Source organism: Pseudophryne corroboree, chromosome 2 (assembly GCF_028390025.1).
Source record: "Pseudophryne corroboree isolate aPseCor3 chromosome 2, aPseCor3.hap2, whole genome shotgun sequence".
Lineage (NCBI taxonomy): Eukaryota > Metazoa > Chordata > Amphibia > Anura > Myobatrachidae > Pseudophryne > Pseudophryne corroboree.
The window spans coordinates 989,815,697-989,829,136 of record NC_086445.1 but is presented as its reverse complement, the minus strand read 5'-3'; the positions used below and the strand labels follow the sequence as shown (position 1 = coordinate 989,829,136).

At 48.2% G+C, this 13,440-nt stretch overlaps 1 protein-coding gene and 1 long non-coding RNA gene across 7 annotated transcripts in view; one reads left to right on the top strand and one right to left on the bottom strand.

The window, feature by feature from the left end:
• Positions 1-13,440, bottom strand: part of GRIK1 (glutamate ionotropic receptor kainate type subunit 1) — a 630,706-nt gene that overhangs the window by 612,902 nt on the left and 4,364 nt on the right. The window lies entirely within an intron of this gene.
• The window catches only part of LOC135050191 (uncharacterized), a 69,630-nt gene continuing 58,843 nt past the window's right edge, over positions 2,654-13,440 (top strand). The window contains exon 1 of one of the 2 annotated variants that reach the window (XR_010241567.1): positions 2,654-2,924. This is a non-coding gene — a long non-coding RNA (uncharacterized LOC135050191). The remainder of the gene's footprint in view (positions 2,925-13,440) is intronic. The other variant, XR_010241568.1, reaches the window with a different exon arrangement.

The window sequence follows — 13,440 nt, the reverse complement described above, 5'->3', positions numbered from 1 at the left end:
AGCCATGTTGTGAAGCACCTGGCGCACAGGGAGGGGACTGAAGCAACAGTAAGAAAGGGCACATCAGTACCTTGGTGCCCATTTCATCTGGAGGAGAGCCGACATATCGCTATATGCAAATGCCCCAACACGGCTTCTGAGTAGTCTGCATTTTGCAGTAGGTGAGATCCTCTGCCTTACAAGTATCTAGATCCAGCGGCGGCTCATTACCTGTCTGGCCGGTGCGGTCTGCAACCTTCTTCTACCTGATCTGGTGACTAATGACTGATATCACAGGGAGGCGGGGCTTAGATCTGTCACCGAGAGGCAGGGCTTAGCTGCAGCCAATAGAAGCCAGATTGGGCTGACGTTATAGCAGGGGAGTGGCTTTCCAAGGGAAGCGCCCTCTCTGCTGTTGCAGGCGGACTGGCAGTCCCAGGGGAAGAAAACACCTCCACCCAGGCCTGTATGTGATTTGCAGGGAGTGCTTTCTCTTTATAGAAATAAACTGCATCACAAAATGCAATTATGATTATTATCAAAACTGCTGATCAGCCCAATAGTACCCATGGTATAAGAGTCTCATATTGACGGGCTTCATGTCCTTTATAAAGCTTCATTTGCTGAATAAAAGTAGTGCTGGGTAAGGGAGGAAAAAAACATTTCAGTTTATTCTCTCCTATGTGTAGTGCGTATCATTGTTCTTCCCTTTGTGCTGCTTGCTTCTGCATTCTGTCTTGTCTCATCTTTTTCCCAGTGGTTGCTTTTCCTACGCTTTCCAATTTGCTACCTTCTCATCTCATTTCAATCTGTTCCACCGCTGTGATATATAATTACGCCTCAGTTAGAGTGCACGTAAATGGAAAATAAAGTAGTAGATATAAACAGCTACTTTACAGGAAAAGTCTGTGGATCAGCCATAGATCCAGACAGGATATATACGTCTCAATAGCGTTACCACGAGTGGTCACTCAGAATGGTGGCTCCCTTCTGTAAGCAGATTTATCACATCTGGGTGCTTTAGCCATTTGTGATGACATGAGCAGTCAGAAGTGTCAGCGCAGGTCAGAAACCTGCATCGGTGGTATGGGCGACATTGATAAAAGCTGCCGCAAAGTGGATGTATATCCTTCATTTCTAATAGGGGGAGATGTACCAAACCTTGGAGAAAGAGATAACGGGGGTCATTCCGACCTGATCATAGCTGTGCTAAATTCACAGCTACGATCACTGACACAGACATGCGGGGGGACGCCCAGCGCACAAGTACAAAAGCGGCAATGCTTTTGTACTTGTAGAGTAACTCCCAGCCAGCGCAGCTTCTGCGGTTGGCCGGGAGTTACCTGTCGCTGCCAGGGTCGCATCGGCTGCGTGTGACATCACGCAGTCGCTGCGGCCCGCCCCCCCCCCCGCGCGGTCCGGCCAGGACCGCGCCCTGAAAACGGAGGCCGAACGCCGCCGTGCCGCCCCCTCCCGCCCATAGTTCACGCTTTCCAACAGGATCAGCACACTTGCTGAAATACTCAGTGCTGCTTTTAACATGCCAATTATCCGATTGGCTACAGGATGTTGTATCCCTGCCCATTTCAGAAACAAGGATTTCCCAGGTGAGCAGGAAGTAGAAACCAAATATACAGGTGTCTTCATACACCTAGCATTCATGCGACATATGGAGCAAGACAACTGGTGCTATGGATGAGTTGGGTATGTCTTACCGGCCACGGGATCCTGGCAGCAGAATGCCGACGCTGCGGGCACGGTGGTGAGCTGCGCTCGCCACAAGTTTTAGTCCCATGAGTGGGAATAGTTCCTGCTAGCCGGCATGCCGACTGTCAGGATTTAGAGGGGGCGGGATGTAACTGTCGGTAAAGTGACCGGTGGTCACATAACTACATCCCCTATGGATAGCTAGTTTGGGATTTTTGCAATTGAGCATCTGTTCTGCACTGCATAGCATCTGTATCACATCGCAGCCACGCACAAACAGGACTGAACTGTACTGGGGACTTCGGATTTGTACTTTTCTGCAGAGTACACTCCCACGATGCTGTGTAGCGGGACGCATGGTGCGGCTCAGTCATATCGGTCTCCAATCCGTTTTCACATTGTCACAGCACGCAAATCCACGACTGAATGTGTGCACCTTGGGCCTAATTCAGAGTTGATCGCAGCAGCAAATTTGTTAGCAGTTGGGCAAAACCATGTGCACTGCAGGTGGGGCAGATGTAACATGTGCAGAGAGAGTTAGATTTGGGTGGGGTGTATTGAAACTGAAATCTAAATTGCAGTGTAAAAATAAAGCAGTCAGTATTTACCCTGCACAGAAACAATATAACCCACCCAAATCTAACTCTCTCTGCACATGTTACATCTGCCCACCTGCAGTGATTTGAAACAACGTGAGAGTCGATGGATATACGAATTAAGAACATTCGAACCGCAAGGACTAAATATAGATTTTGAGTTCAATGCTTATTTATCTTAATAACTTTAAATATATTTTTATACATATATTTTTATATGAACGTGGCACCTTTATTTAAATTTTGGACTATTTATATACCAAACATTTTAAAATGGAGCACAGTGGAGAAATAAATCTTCCTTTTACCACATGGTTACCACCGTTTTTAATATTTCCGGCCAGGACTTCCGGTCTGGACAATTACGTTTTTTCAAAGTTTTATGTATAAATATGCAATCTTTTCAGTGATCTAGTCATCCATGATTAAGTGCGCTAGGCGCACGTAACGCGTTGGAGACTACAGGAGTGGAAGCGCCAACATCCTTCAGTGCTATTGCACCCGTTTGCCGCCTGCCGAAGTGATGTCATCATCCGGAGCCTGCGGCCGCTGGACGCGGCGTCTGCACCACGTGCAGCGGGAGCTGAATACACCAACAAGCCCTGGACTGCTCACCGGACTCGCCAACAGATCCTCTTAGAGGTAGGGACAGCAAGGGCAAAACGGACTATGTAATTGGGAACATCATTTAACCACTCACTAATCTTTTGCTTAAAGGAGCTGTAAACATTTTACTAACCACTAATTTTTTACAGGTTACACGGTTCATTATACATTTTATTAACAAGATTTTTTTTTTTTTGACCATCTGACGCTCATTTTAAGAGAGAGTTAGATTTGGGTGGGGTATTTTGTTTCTGTGCAGGGTAAATACTGGCTGCTTTATTTTTACACTGCAATTTAGATTGCAGATTGAACTCACCACACCCAAATCTATCTCTCTCTCTGCACATTTTATATCTGCCCCCCCTGCAGTGCACATGGTTTTGCCCAACTGCTAAAAAATTTCCTGCTGCGACTTGGAATTATCCCCATGGTTTTGCCCAACTGCTAACAAATTTGCTGCTGCGATCAACTCTGAATTACCCCCCTTGTGCTTAACAGCAGTGCCAACAAGATGCAAATGAAATAATTTATTGAAGGAAGAAGGTACATGCCGCAGCTTAGTCGCATTTTACATGGTGTGCCAAATGGGGCTATTTGGCGCAATTTGAGGACAGGTGTATGTGGATCTGTAATAATGTGGCCTTGTCAATCCCTTGCCCACAACAAGCCAAACACGATACATTTAGCTGCCAGAGTAATCAGCCAGATGAGGTGCAATGTTTAGTACCAGTAAGATCCTACGGAGACACACTGCGCGAGTAACGAGAGCACGTTCTTAATTGAATCTGGTCCCAAGAGTGACACAGTACCTCGCTACTCTGAGGGATAAAGGCCATTCCCCTTCACTCCTCCTGATCGTCACCTCCTGCTTGTTTGAAGGAAACAGTTCGGCACCGTACAGTAACTCACAGCGCTGACATCTGAACAACTTCTAATCTGCAGTTACCCTTACCGTCTAGTTTCAAGGTGATAGCAATGAGGTCCTGCCGGCTGGAACACAGAACTGGGAGCAGTCTAGCAACAAGGTAACAGAGATAAATGGAATCTCTTGGTCCAGTATGGGTTCACTACGGCTGGCCGGCGGTCGGGCTCCCGGCGACCAGCATCCCGGCGCCGGGAGCCCGACCGCCGGCTTACCGACAGCTTGGCGAGCGCAAATGAGCCCCTTGCGGGCTCGCTGCGCTCGCCACGCTACGGGCACGGTGGCGCGCTACGCGCGCCACACTATTTTATTCTCCCTCTATGGGGGTCGTGGACCCCCACGAGGGAAAATAATTGTCGGGCTCCCGGCGCCGGTATACTGAGCGCCGGGAGCCCGACCGCCGGCAAACAGAAGACCACCCGTCCAGTATTCATATTATTAAGATACCATATTTTGGGAATAGCTCCTGTTATGCTAAATTGGCAATCCATACGGGATGCGGTCAGGATCCCAGCGCCTGGAATCCCAACACTGCTTGGTATTTTGACAGCCGGCATCCCAAGCGCCGGGATATTGGGGGTCATTCTGAGATGATCGTAGCTGTGCTAAATTTAGCACAGCTACGATCATTCACACTGACATGCAGGGAGGACGCCCAGCACAGGGCTATCCCGACCCGCATGTCAGTGCCGCCCCCAGCCCCTTCCCCCCCCCCCCCGAAGTGCAAAGGCATCGCACGGCGGTGATGCCTTTGCAATTCAAGAGCAGCTCCCGACCAGCGCAGCTTTAGCGTGCTGGCCGGGAGCTACTCATCGCTCCCCGGCCCGCAGCAGCTGCGTGTGATTTCACGCAGCCACAATGGCCCGCCCCCCATTCGGCCCGTCCACCGCGGCCGGCCAAACGCCGCCGTTACGCCCCCCCCCCCGCGCGCCCAGCGACCGCCTCTGTCTGTCAATCAGGAAGAGGCGATCGTAGAGGCCCGCGTGCGATCGGGTCAGATCGGGTCAGTATGTATTCCATCCAGGGCCGGACTGGCACCAAAAATAGGCCCTGGCATTTTTGAAGCACACAGGCCCACCTCGGTGTCAGCATCTGACTCCTCCCCTTACTATTCCCGGCTCCTCCTACTTCTTAGTCCTTGCTCTTACAAATATAAATTAATATTATAACTGTAACAACATACAAGTGTACATCCTTCTGTATTAAAATACACACAACCATTGGTTGAAGTGGAAATGTTGAAGTGGGGGTATGAAAAGGGGCGTGGACACGCACGCGCCCCATTCACTAGAATGAGAGCGTCTGTGTGCACTCCCGGCGGGGGCTAAGCGGCGACCAATCAGACAGAGAGTGTCCCATAGAGGTACTGCCAAAAATATGGGTGTGGCCAATTAAAATGGAGCGTTATACACAGACATATGCCCCCAATAGTGCAGTGCCAGATCCACAATTGCCCCCACAGTGCCAGGTATACAAATGCCCCCACAGTGCCGGCCAATTGCCCCCACAGTGCCAGGTATACAAATGCCCCCACAGTGCCGGCCAATTGCCCCCACAGTGCCAGGTATACAAATGCCCCCACAGTGCCGGCCAATTGCCCCCACAGTGCCAGGTATACAAATGCCCCCACAGTGCCGGCCAATTGCCCCCACAGTGCCAGGTATACAAATGCCCCCACAGTGCCAGCTATACAAATGCCCCCACAGTGCCAGCTATACAAATGCCCCCACAGTGCCAGCCAATTGCCCCCACAGTGCCAGGTAAACAATTGCCCCCACAGTGCCAGCCAAGTGCCCCCACAGCAGTGCTGCAGCTGCTTATCGCTGCTGCTGCTGCTCCTCCGGCTGGGATGTGAGTGACTGAGGCTGTCATGAGCTGAGAGCGCGCCAGCGCGGCTATGTCTGGCGGCATGTAGCGGACTTCAAACCAGCCGCCGGTTCGTGAGCCAATCAGAGCTCGCGGACCGGCAGCAGCGGCTCCTGATTGGCTGCCGGTCCGCGAGCTCTGATTGGCTCACGAACCGGCGGCTGGTTTGAAGTCCACTATACGCCGCCAGACATAGCCGCGCTGGCGTGCTCTCCTCCCCTGACAGCTGAGACACGCTGCCGCCGGACTGAGCGGCAGCGTGTCTCAGTGAGCGCTGGACCGGCCCACGTGGCCATCGGCCCTTCTGGCATTTGCCAGAAGTGCCAGATGGCCAGTCTGGCCCTGATTCCATCCATACAACCCTGAGACCTTCATAAATAAGGCATGCATCATATGCAATCGTCTAGTTTATATTCTATAGCACAGAATAAGCCTTATACAAAAGCACAATATACCCAAAGCAATCTACAGCTCAACCCCAGTGAAAAGGCATGGTAACCTTATTACAGAATGCTTTTCATTTAATTAATTTCACATGTCATACGGTAATAAATCCATGTGCATATCATCTCAGTACATGGATATCTTTATGGTAATCTCACCAGACTTTACAAGGACAAGTGTTTTCTATTAATAAGGAGTCAGGTACAGTCATTTACAAGAAGATGTAGTATTGCAGCCTCGCAGAGCTCAGGACCCACTATAGGGATATTTCTGACTGATAACCTGGATGCATATTATAGGGAACATGTTCTGCTGTATTAGCATCAGTTCTTTCAGAAATGGATGCCTGGAATGAGGTGACCATTTGCTGGAAGGAGGCATAACCTCCGTCTTGTCCTGCCCAGACTATTAAACAGTTTGCAAACCCTGCCAATCATATACAGTACAAAGGGCTCTATTTCTGAAGCCGAGATAAAATCTTTCTCTTGTGTATGCTGGAGAAAGGGCTCATGTCAGCTTCTCGCAATTTACTAAAAGTTAGAGAAATCACAAATTTCTCCGGCAGTACCTCTGCCTATAGACCTTTCTAGGACAACAGCCTTAGGGGGATATGTACTAAGCAGTGATAAAAGTGGATAAGTGAGCCAGTGGAGAAATTGCCCATGGCAACCAATCAGCAGCGATTTAACATTTATAATTTGCATACTATAAACATATACAGAGCAGCTGATTGGTTGCCATGGGCAACTTCTTCACTGGCTCCCTTCTCCACTTTTATCACTGCTTAGTACATGTCCCCCTTATTCCGTTTAAATAGCGGAGAAATGCCTAGTCGTCTTAGGAGAACATTAGCAGGTAATTGGGACCATTGCACTAAAGATGCTTCATAGGATCCAGTCTGGGTCCAACCACTACACATATACAAAGTCATGCACATATCTTTTTATTTGATTTTCTTTGCCAGCAGAGATAGGTTGCTAGTAACCAGGCAAAGACTCTTGATGAGGTACAAGGATATCGCCAGGGCTCCCAGAAGTAGAGTGAAAGGACAGAATGGGACAGGAGAGGGTTAAACACCCCAGGCTGTAGGGGTTGTCCCAGATTTGTATCAGGGAGCTGGCAGTTTGGGTCAGCCGTTTATCTAGAAGCTTTTTCCTACCTCCCTTTTTGTTTTTCTCTGCTGATGGTGGATTGTTTCGAGATGGTCTGTGGTTACGGTGGCGGGAAAGAACGGATTATTACTTGTTTGCTAATTGGTTTGGGTGTGCTAACCTTTGATGACTGTTATAACATTTGCTGGATCACCCTAACGGGGGGGGGGGGGGGGGGGGGGGCAGCCTCACCCCCTGGACGGGTGGGTAGTCAAGCGAAGGTTGAGTGGATACCTTTGTTTGGTGTTTGAGGGGCATATTCATCATGAAAAAATTGTGCAATGAGAATTTCAAGTTTTCAATTCTCACACAATTTTTTCAGTATTCATTATGCCCCCATGAGAAAATTATCACTTCCAAAAAACTGGGCTTTTTGAGAAGTCAGTTTTTCGGAAAGTGAAAACTTTGCTCCAAAGAGCTGCAGCCCTCAGCACCCACCTGCCTCTGGCACCACCTTACTAGTGCCCCCCCGGCCGGCCCCCACATCCCTGCCGGCAACTTACTGTACATGTGTCTTGGCTGCCGGCCGCATTTCCCCGTGGCAATTTATATGTTTGCTGCGGCCGCTCTTTCCCCCCGCCGGCACTTTAAAAACCAGCGGCATACACCCCCACCCGCATCTATCTACTGTCAGCGGCCATGCCACCCCACACACTACAGCCGGGCTGCTAGTTGCCAGGGCAGCCCGGCAGCACAATAGACTTGTTTGCCTCCCGCACCCCCCTCCAGGCACCTACACTGCATCTCGGGGCTGGCCAGCTGCTGCACACCCCGTGCAGGTGCGGCCCCCCGCACCCTCTTTGCCGGCACCATGTGTCCGCGGCTGAACCCCCCCCCCCCCCTTCCCAGGCCGTGTCTGCGGCCGCAGCGGGAGAGTCACTGAAGGCTGGCAGCACTGAGGAGAACAGGGAAGGTAAGCCGCACAGATCTTGTGCACACATTCAGGAACCTGTTCGCCATCTCAAGTTTCCCTTTCAAACCCCCGAAAAAAATGCTTTTTCGGAGCTTGATGATTGTCCCAATTTCTACTTCCCTGGGGAATGTAGATGACATTTAAAGGATGATGAATATGCTCCTTAGTGTTGTTTTCCTTGGCTGGGTTCGTACAGAGCATTGGTGTGGCCTGGGTAAGATTGTTACTGCCGTTCTTTCTTGCCAGCATACTCTTAATTTCTTTACTGTATTAGGTATATTTAAGTTACTACTTATAAATAAATAACCGTCAAGTTTCCTGACAAATTCAGGTATCCGAGTCTTAATTTTAGATTTAGAAGTTTAACTGGACGGCCCACAGCCGTTAAGGGGTTTAGAGAACTGGCATGGTAAATTGGCGAGCCAGGACATCATGTATCACTGCGATAGACAGCAATACATAATGATTGTTGTCTTGGGAAATAAACCCTTAAAAACGCTTTCATTTTCTTTTAAAGCTGTTCCAGAAAGAATCCTATTGTCCACTCGCAAATCCTCCAGAAATCCAAAGGAATGTCTTAAGTCTCCATCCTTACTAAATACTATTACAAGGCTCAATTGGTGTGTCCATTACATTACTCTCTGTACACAGATGAGGCACTTTCCTTCATCTTTGGTGGGATTGTACAAAAAGATTCTGTCAGAGGTCAGGAATCTAATTTTAAACACTGCCACTATGGACCCCCCCCCCCCCTCCAACCCTAAATATGTTCCTTTCCTCTTCGTCTACCCCAACATCTCAAAATAAAGTTATCATACACCAACCGTGCAGCAGGGTTGGTGTAATAGCTTCACGGATGGTGTAATGGTTAGCATTACTGCCTCACAGCACTGAGGTCAAGGGTTTGATTCCCACCATAGCCCTAACTGTGTGGAGTTTGTATATTCTCTCTGTGCTTGCATGGATTTCCTCCCACAATCCAAAGATATACTTGCTGGTTAATTGGCTCCCAACAAAATTAACCCTAACGTGAATATGTGGTCGGAAATATAGATTGTGAGCTCCACTGAGGCAGGGACTGATGTGAGTGGCCAATTATTGTCTGTAAAGCGCTGCGGAATTTATGTGTGTTATATAAATAACTGGTAATAAATAATAAATCACTGCCTAACAAAACACTGAGGAATAGGGTTTAATTCCCACCATGGTCCTAGCTGTGTGAAGTTTGTATAGTTTCCATTTGCTTGAGTGGGTTTCCTCTGGGCACTCCAGTTTTCTCCCACATTACAAACAAATATACTGGTATGTTAATTGGCTTCAGGCAAAATGAACCACTAATGTGAATCACTGATATATTCTCTGTAACATGGCTGCCAATATGTGTGTGATATATAAATAACGGATAATAGATGTTTTTCGTTTTTATGTACTCTCTTAACAACAACCTTCTCTAAGACCTGCTAGACCTATATGGCTCAGGTCCATAACCAAACTCTTCCAGTCTGCTAAACTCTGCAGTTTCTTGGAGTAACCCAGCGTGTGGGATACACTTAAGCTGGGTACACATTGGAGCGACAGGCATTCATTCCGACATCGGTACAAATGCCCTTAAGTCCAAATTCTGTATACACACTGGAACGGGTTTTATGAAGGATGGAGCAATCATGTTCCGTCCTTCATAAGCATAAACAAGGTAATGAGTGATATCGCTAGGTTTGATGCGCAGCCCATCAAATCTACTGTCCGTTGCTAACGGTCGCGGAATCACCTGTACACACTGAGAGATGTAGGAGATTTGTCATTATGAAACGGCAAATGGGCCCTACGTCTCTCCGGTGTGCACCCAGCTTAATACTCAGTGTCGGACATGAAGGGCCCACCAGTGGAATGCAGTGGCAGGGGCCCATGCTTAAGGGGTGTGGCCAGTTACCACGGGGTGAGACCAGCCTGCACCGAGATTTGGACAGCTATAAAAGACCATGTATCTGTCCCTCTAATAGAGTAACAACGTATAATTTGAGTGCACTGTCTGGACCCTGACATTAGAGGAAGGGGTTGGGCTCTTGGGTAATTGGGCCCTCGAGTTGTGGGGCCCGCCAGGAATTTGCCCCTCTACCCATGTGGACCAGTCCAACTCTGCTAATACCCTACCTTCCAGGGATTACCCTCCAAGAGAGCCATCACCCTTCCTCCCTCATCCTTTTATCTCCACTTTTTCCTAGCACTCATCTTTCTCTTTTCTCTCTTATCTTTGTTTCTGCATCCATAAATGAGGTTATCGGATTGTCTATCCAGGCATTATAACCTCATTTCTGTATGCTTGACTTACCTGTGTCGTGTGTCAACGGTTTCATTCCACACTTTGTATTTATAGCCTGTTTATGCATCCCATGTACTGCACAATGCAATACCACCAATTAACAGTTCAACATACAAAATAAACTAAACGTACGAATTCCGTTCCTCTCAAAAAATCAAGCGTTTATAACTAGTCAACCCAAAGACTCGGTACCCTTTCCGTGCACTGTGCCCGGGAAATGTTCAGAACAGGGATTATTAAGTGAACATCTATGGTTATTCTTCCCTAAAAATGGTGTAGTGGTTAGCACTACTGCCTCACAGCACTGAGGTCATGGGTTTGATTCCCACCATGGGTTCGTTTCTCACCTGTGTGGAGTTTGTATATTCTCCCCGTACTTGTGTAGGTTTCCTCCCACAACCCAAAAATATACTTGTAGGTTATTGGCTCCTAACAAAAATGAACCGTAGCGTGAATGTGTGTGTGTATACATGTGGTAGGGAATATAGATTGTAAGCTCCACTGGGCCAGAGACTGATGTGAATGGCCAAATATTCTCTGTAAAGCGCTGCGGAATATGTGTGCGCTATATAATTAACTGGTAATAAATAAAAATGTAACTTTTACCAGAAGATTACAGACTTTTACACTCATACAGCGATACTGCAAGCCTATGAAATATCATCAGTCCTTCACAGGTATTACAGTACCCTATGTGGTTACAGTATCGTAGCCTAAAGTTTGCCAGTCCTGGATTTACAAAGTGCTGCTCCCAATTCATAGTAACCGTGGGGATATCATTCGCTGATTGCCTTCTAGGAAACATTGTAGACCGCAGTCTCTCATAATAACTACTACAGGCAAGTGTGACAGGATCACACAGGATCACACAGCTACTAATGAATTTCCCTACACCCAAGTCTCACAGGGTTCTGTGTCTGCGTTATGTGTGCAATACTCACTAAACACAACGCAGCTGTAATTACACCTTACTGGAACACTCTTTATGTTTTACACGCTCAATATTGTACAGAAGAAAGAACACCCTGCAATCTTGTGCTTGTGAATGAAATGGAGTGAATGGCTCAGATCTCCATTCAGAAAGAGATCTCTGCCAAAGAAAAACCAATACATTTGTCTATCGTGTGCAATAATTTACAACAGGTAAATACATACTGATTGCAAACAATGAGCCAGGGGGAGAAGTAGGAAGCTATGGAACGGTATAAAGTGGAGAGAGATAAAGTATCAGCCAGTCAGCTCCTAACTGTAATGTCACAGGCTGCGTTTGAAAAATGACAGGAGCTGCTAGTTCATACTTACCTACTTTCTGGCGGGATCCGGTCTCTAAGTCGACAGTAACTAGGTCGACAATGTCTAGGTCGACCACCATTGGTCGACAGTACTTAGGTCGACAGGGTGTCTAGATCGACAGGGTCTTTAGGCCGACATGTTATAGGTCGACAGGTCAAAAGGTCGACATGAGTTTTTTACAAATTTTTTCTTTTTTTGAACCTTTCATACTTAATGATCCATGTGGACTATGATTGGAACAGTAATCTGTGCAGAGCGAAGTGGTAGCGGAGCGAAGGCACCATGCCCGAAGCATGGCGAGCGAAGCGAGCCATGCGCGGGGACGCGGTGCACTAATTGGGGTTCCCGGTCACTCTACGAAGAAAACGACACCAAAATAACACAAAAAACTCATGTCGACCTTTTGACCTGTCGACCTAGAACATTTCGACCTAAAGACCCTGTCGACCTAGACGCCCTGTCGACCTACTTACTGTCGACCAATAGTGGTCAACCTAGACATTGTCGACCTAGTTTCTGTCGACCTTCAATACCACACCCCTTCTGGCAGCCCTCTCAGGGAGAGAGCTGCCAGGTCGGCCCAGTGGAGAAGCTGTCCGGGACAATGACGACAGGAGGGGGCGGGGAGGAGGCGGAATGGGGCGTGGTGGAGGTGGGTCGGAGGCGGTACGAGCGCGGGGTTACATTGACACAGCTTTCAAGCCACGCCCCCCGCTCTGTAATGCCGCTATAACCGGCATTTTACAGCAGGGGCGTGACTACGATGACGCGATTCTTGTTGAATCGCGTCATCGAGTGTCCGGACCGCCCGGTTTACTCTCAAATTGGGCGGCCGGGCAGGTGGGAAGTGAAAAGTCGGGAGACTTGTCTGCTCTTCCGGGGGGCCGGGAGGGTCACCCGATTTTCAGGAGCCTCCCGGCCATTCCAGGAGAGTAGGCAAGTATGTGCTAGTTTATCTTTCTCCACTTTATCACTACCAAGGCTTAGTACATCTGCCCCTCATAGTGATAGTACAGACAGATCTAAAGTACATGTCCACTCAGATGGTATAAAGCAGAGGTTCTCAAGCTCGGTCCTCAGGACCCCAAACAGTTCACAATTTCCAGTTCACCTAGCAGGCGCACGGGTGTATTCATTACTCACTGAGGGAGAGATGTGAAGACTTGGAGAGTGAAAAAGCGGAGAGAGATAAAGAACCATCCAGCTCCTCACTTCCATGTTACAAGCTGTGCTAAAAAAATGACAGTTAGGAGCTGGTTGGGGGATCCGGTTTGAAGGTCGACACTGTCTAGGTCGACAATGTTTAGATCGACCACTATAGGTCGACAGTCACTAGGTCGACAGGGATGGAAGGTCGACAGGGTTTCTAGGTCGACAGGTCAGATTGGTTGGTACTTTATCTCTATCCACATTATCACTCTCCAAAACTTAGTACATCTGCCCCTGACACAGTAAAAAAAAAACCTCAGGTGTAGCTTATTATGCCACTTGCAATTCTGTAAGGAGACCTGGAAAACATGACCTGTTGGGCTCCTGAGGACTGAGTGTGAGAACCTATGCTGTGAAGACGCAGTACTGTACATACAGTATATGATATTCCCCCATATGGTCTCTAATCATTATAGACAGTCCCATCCCATCCT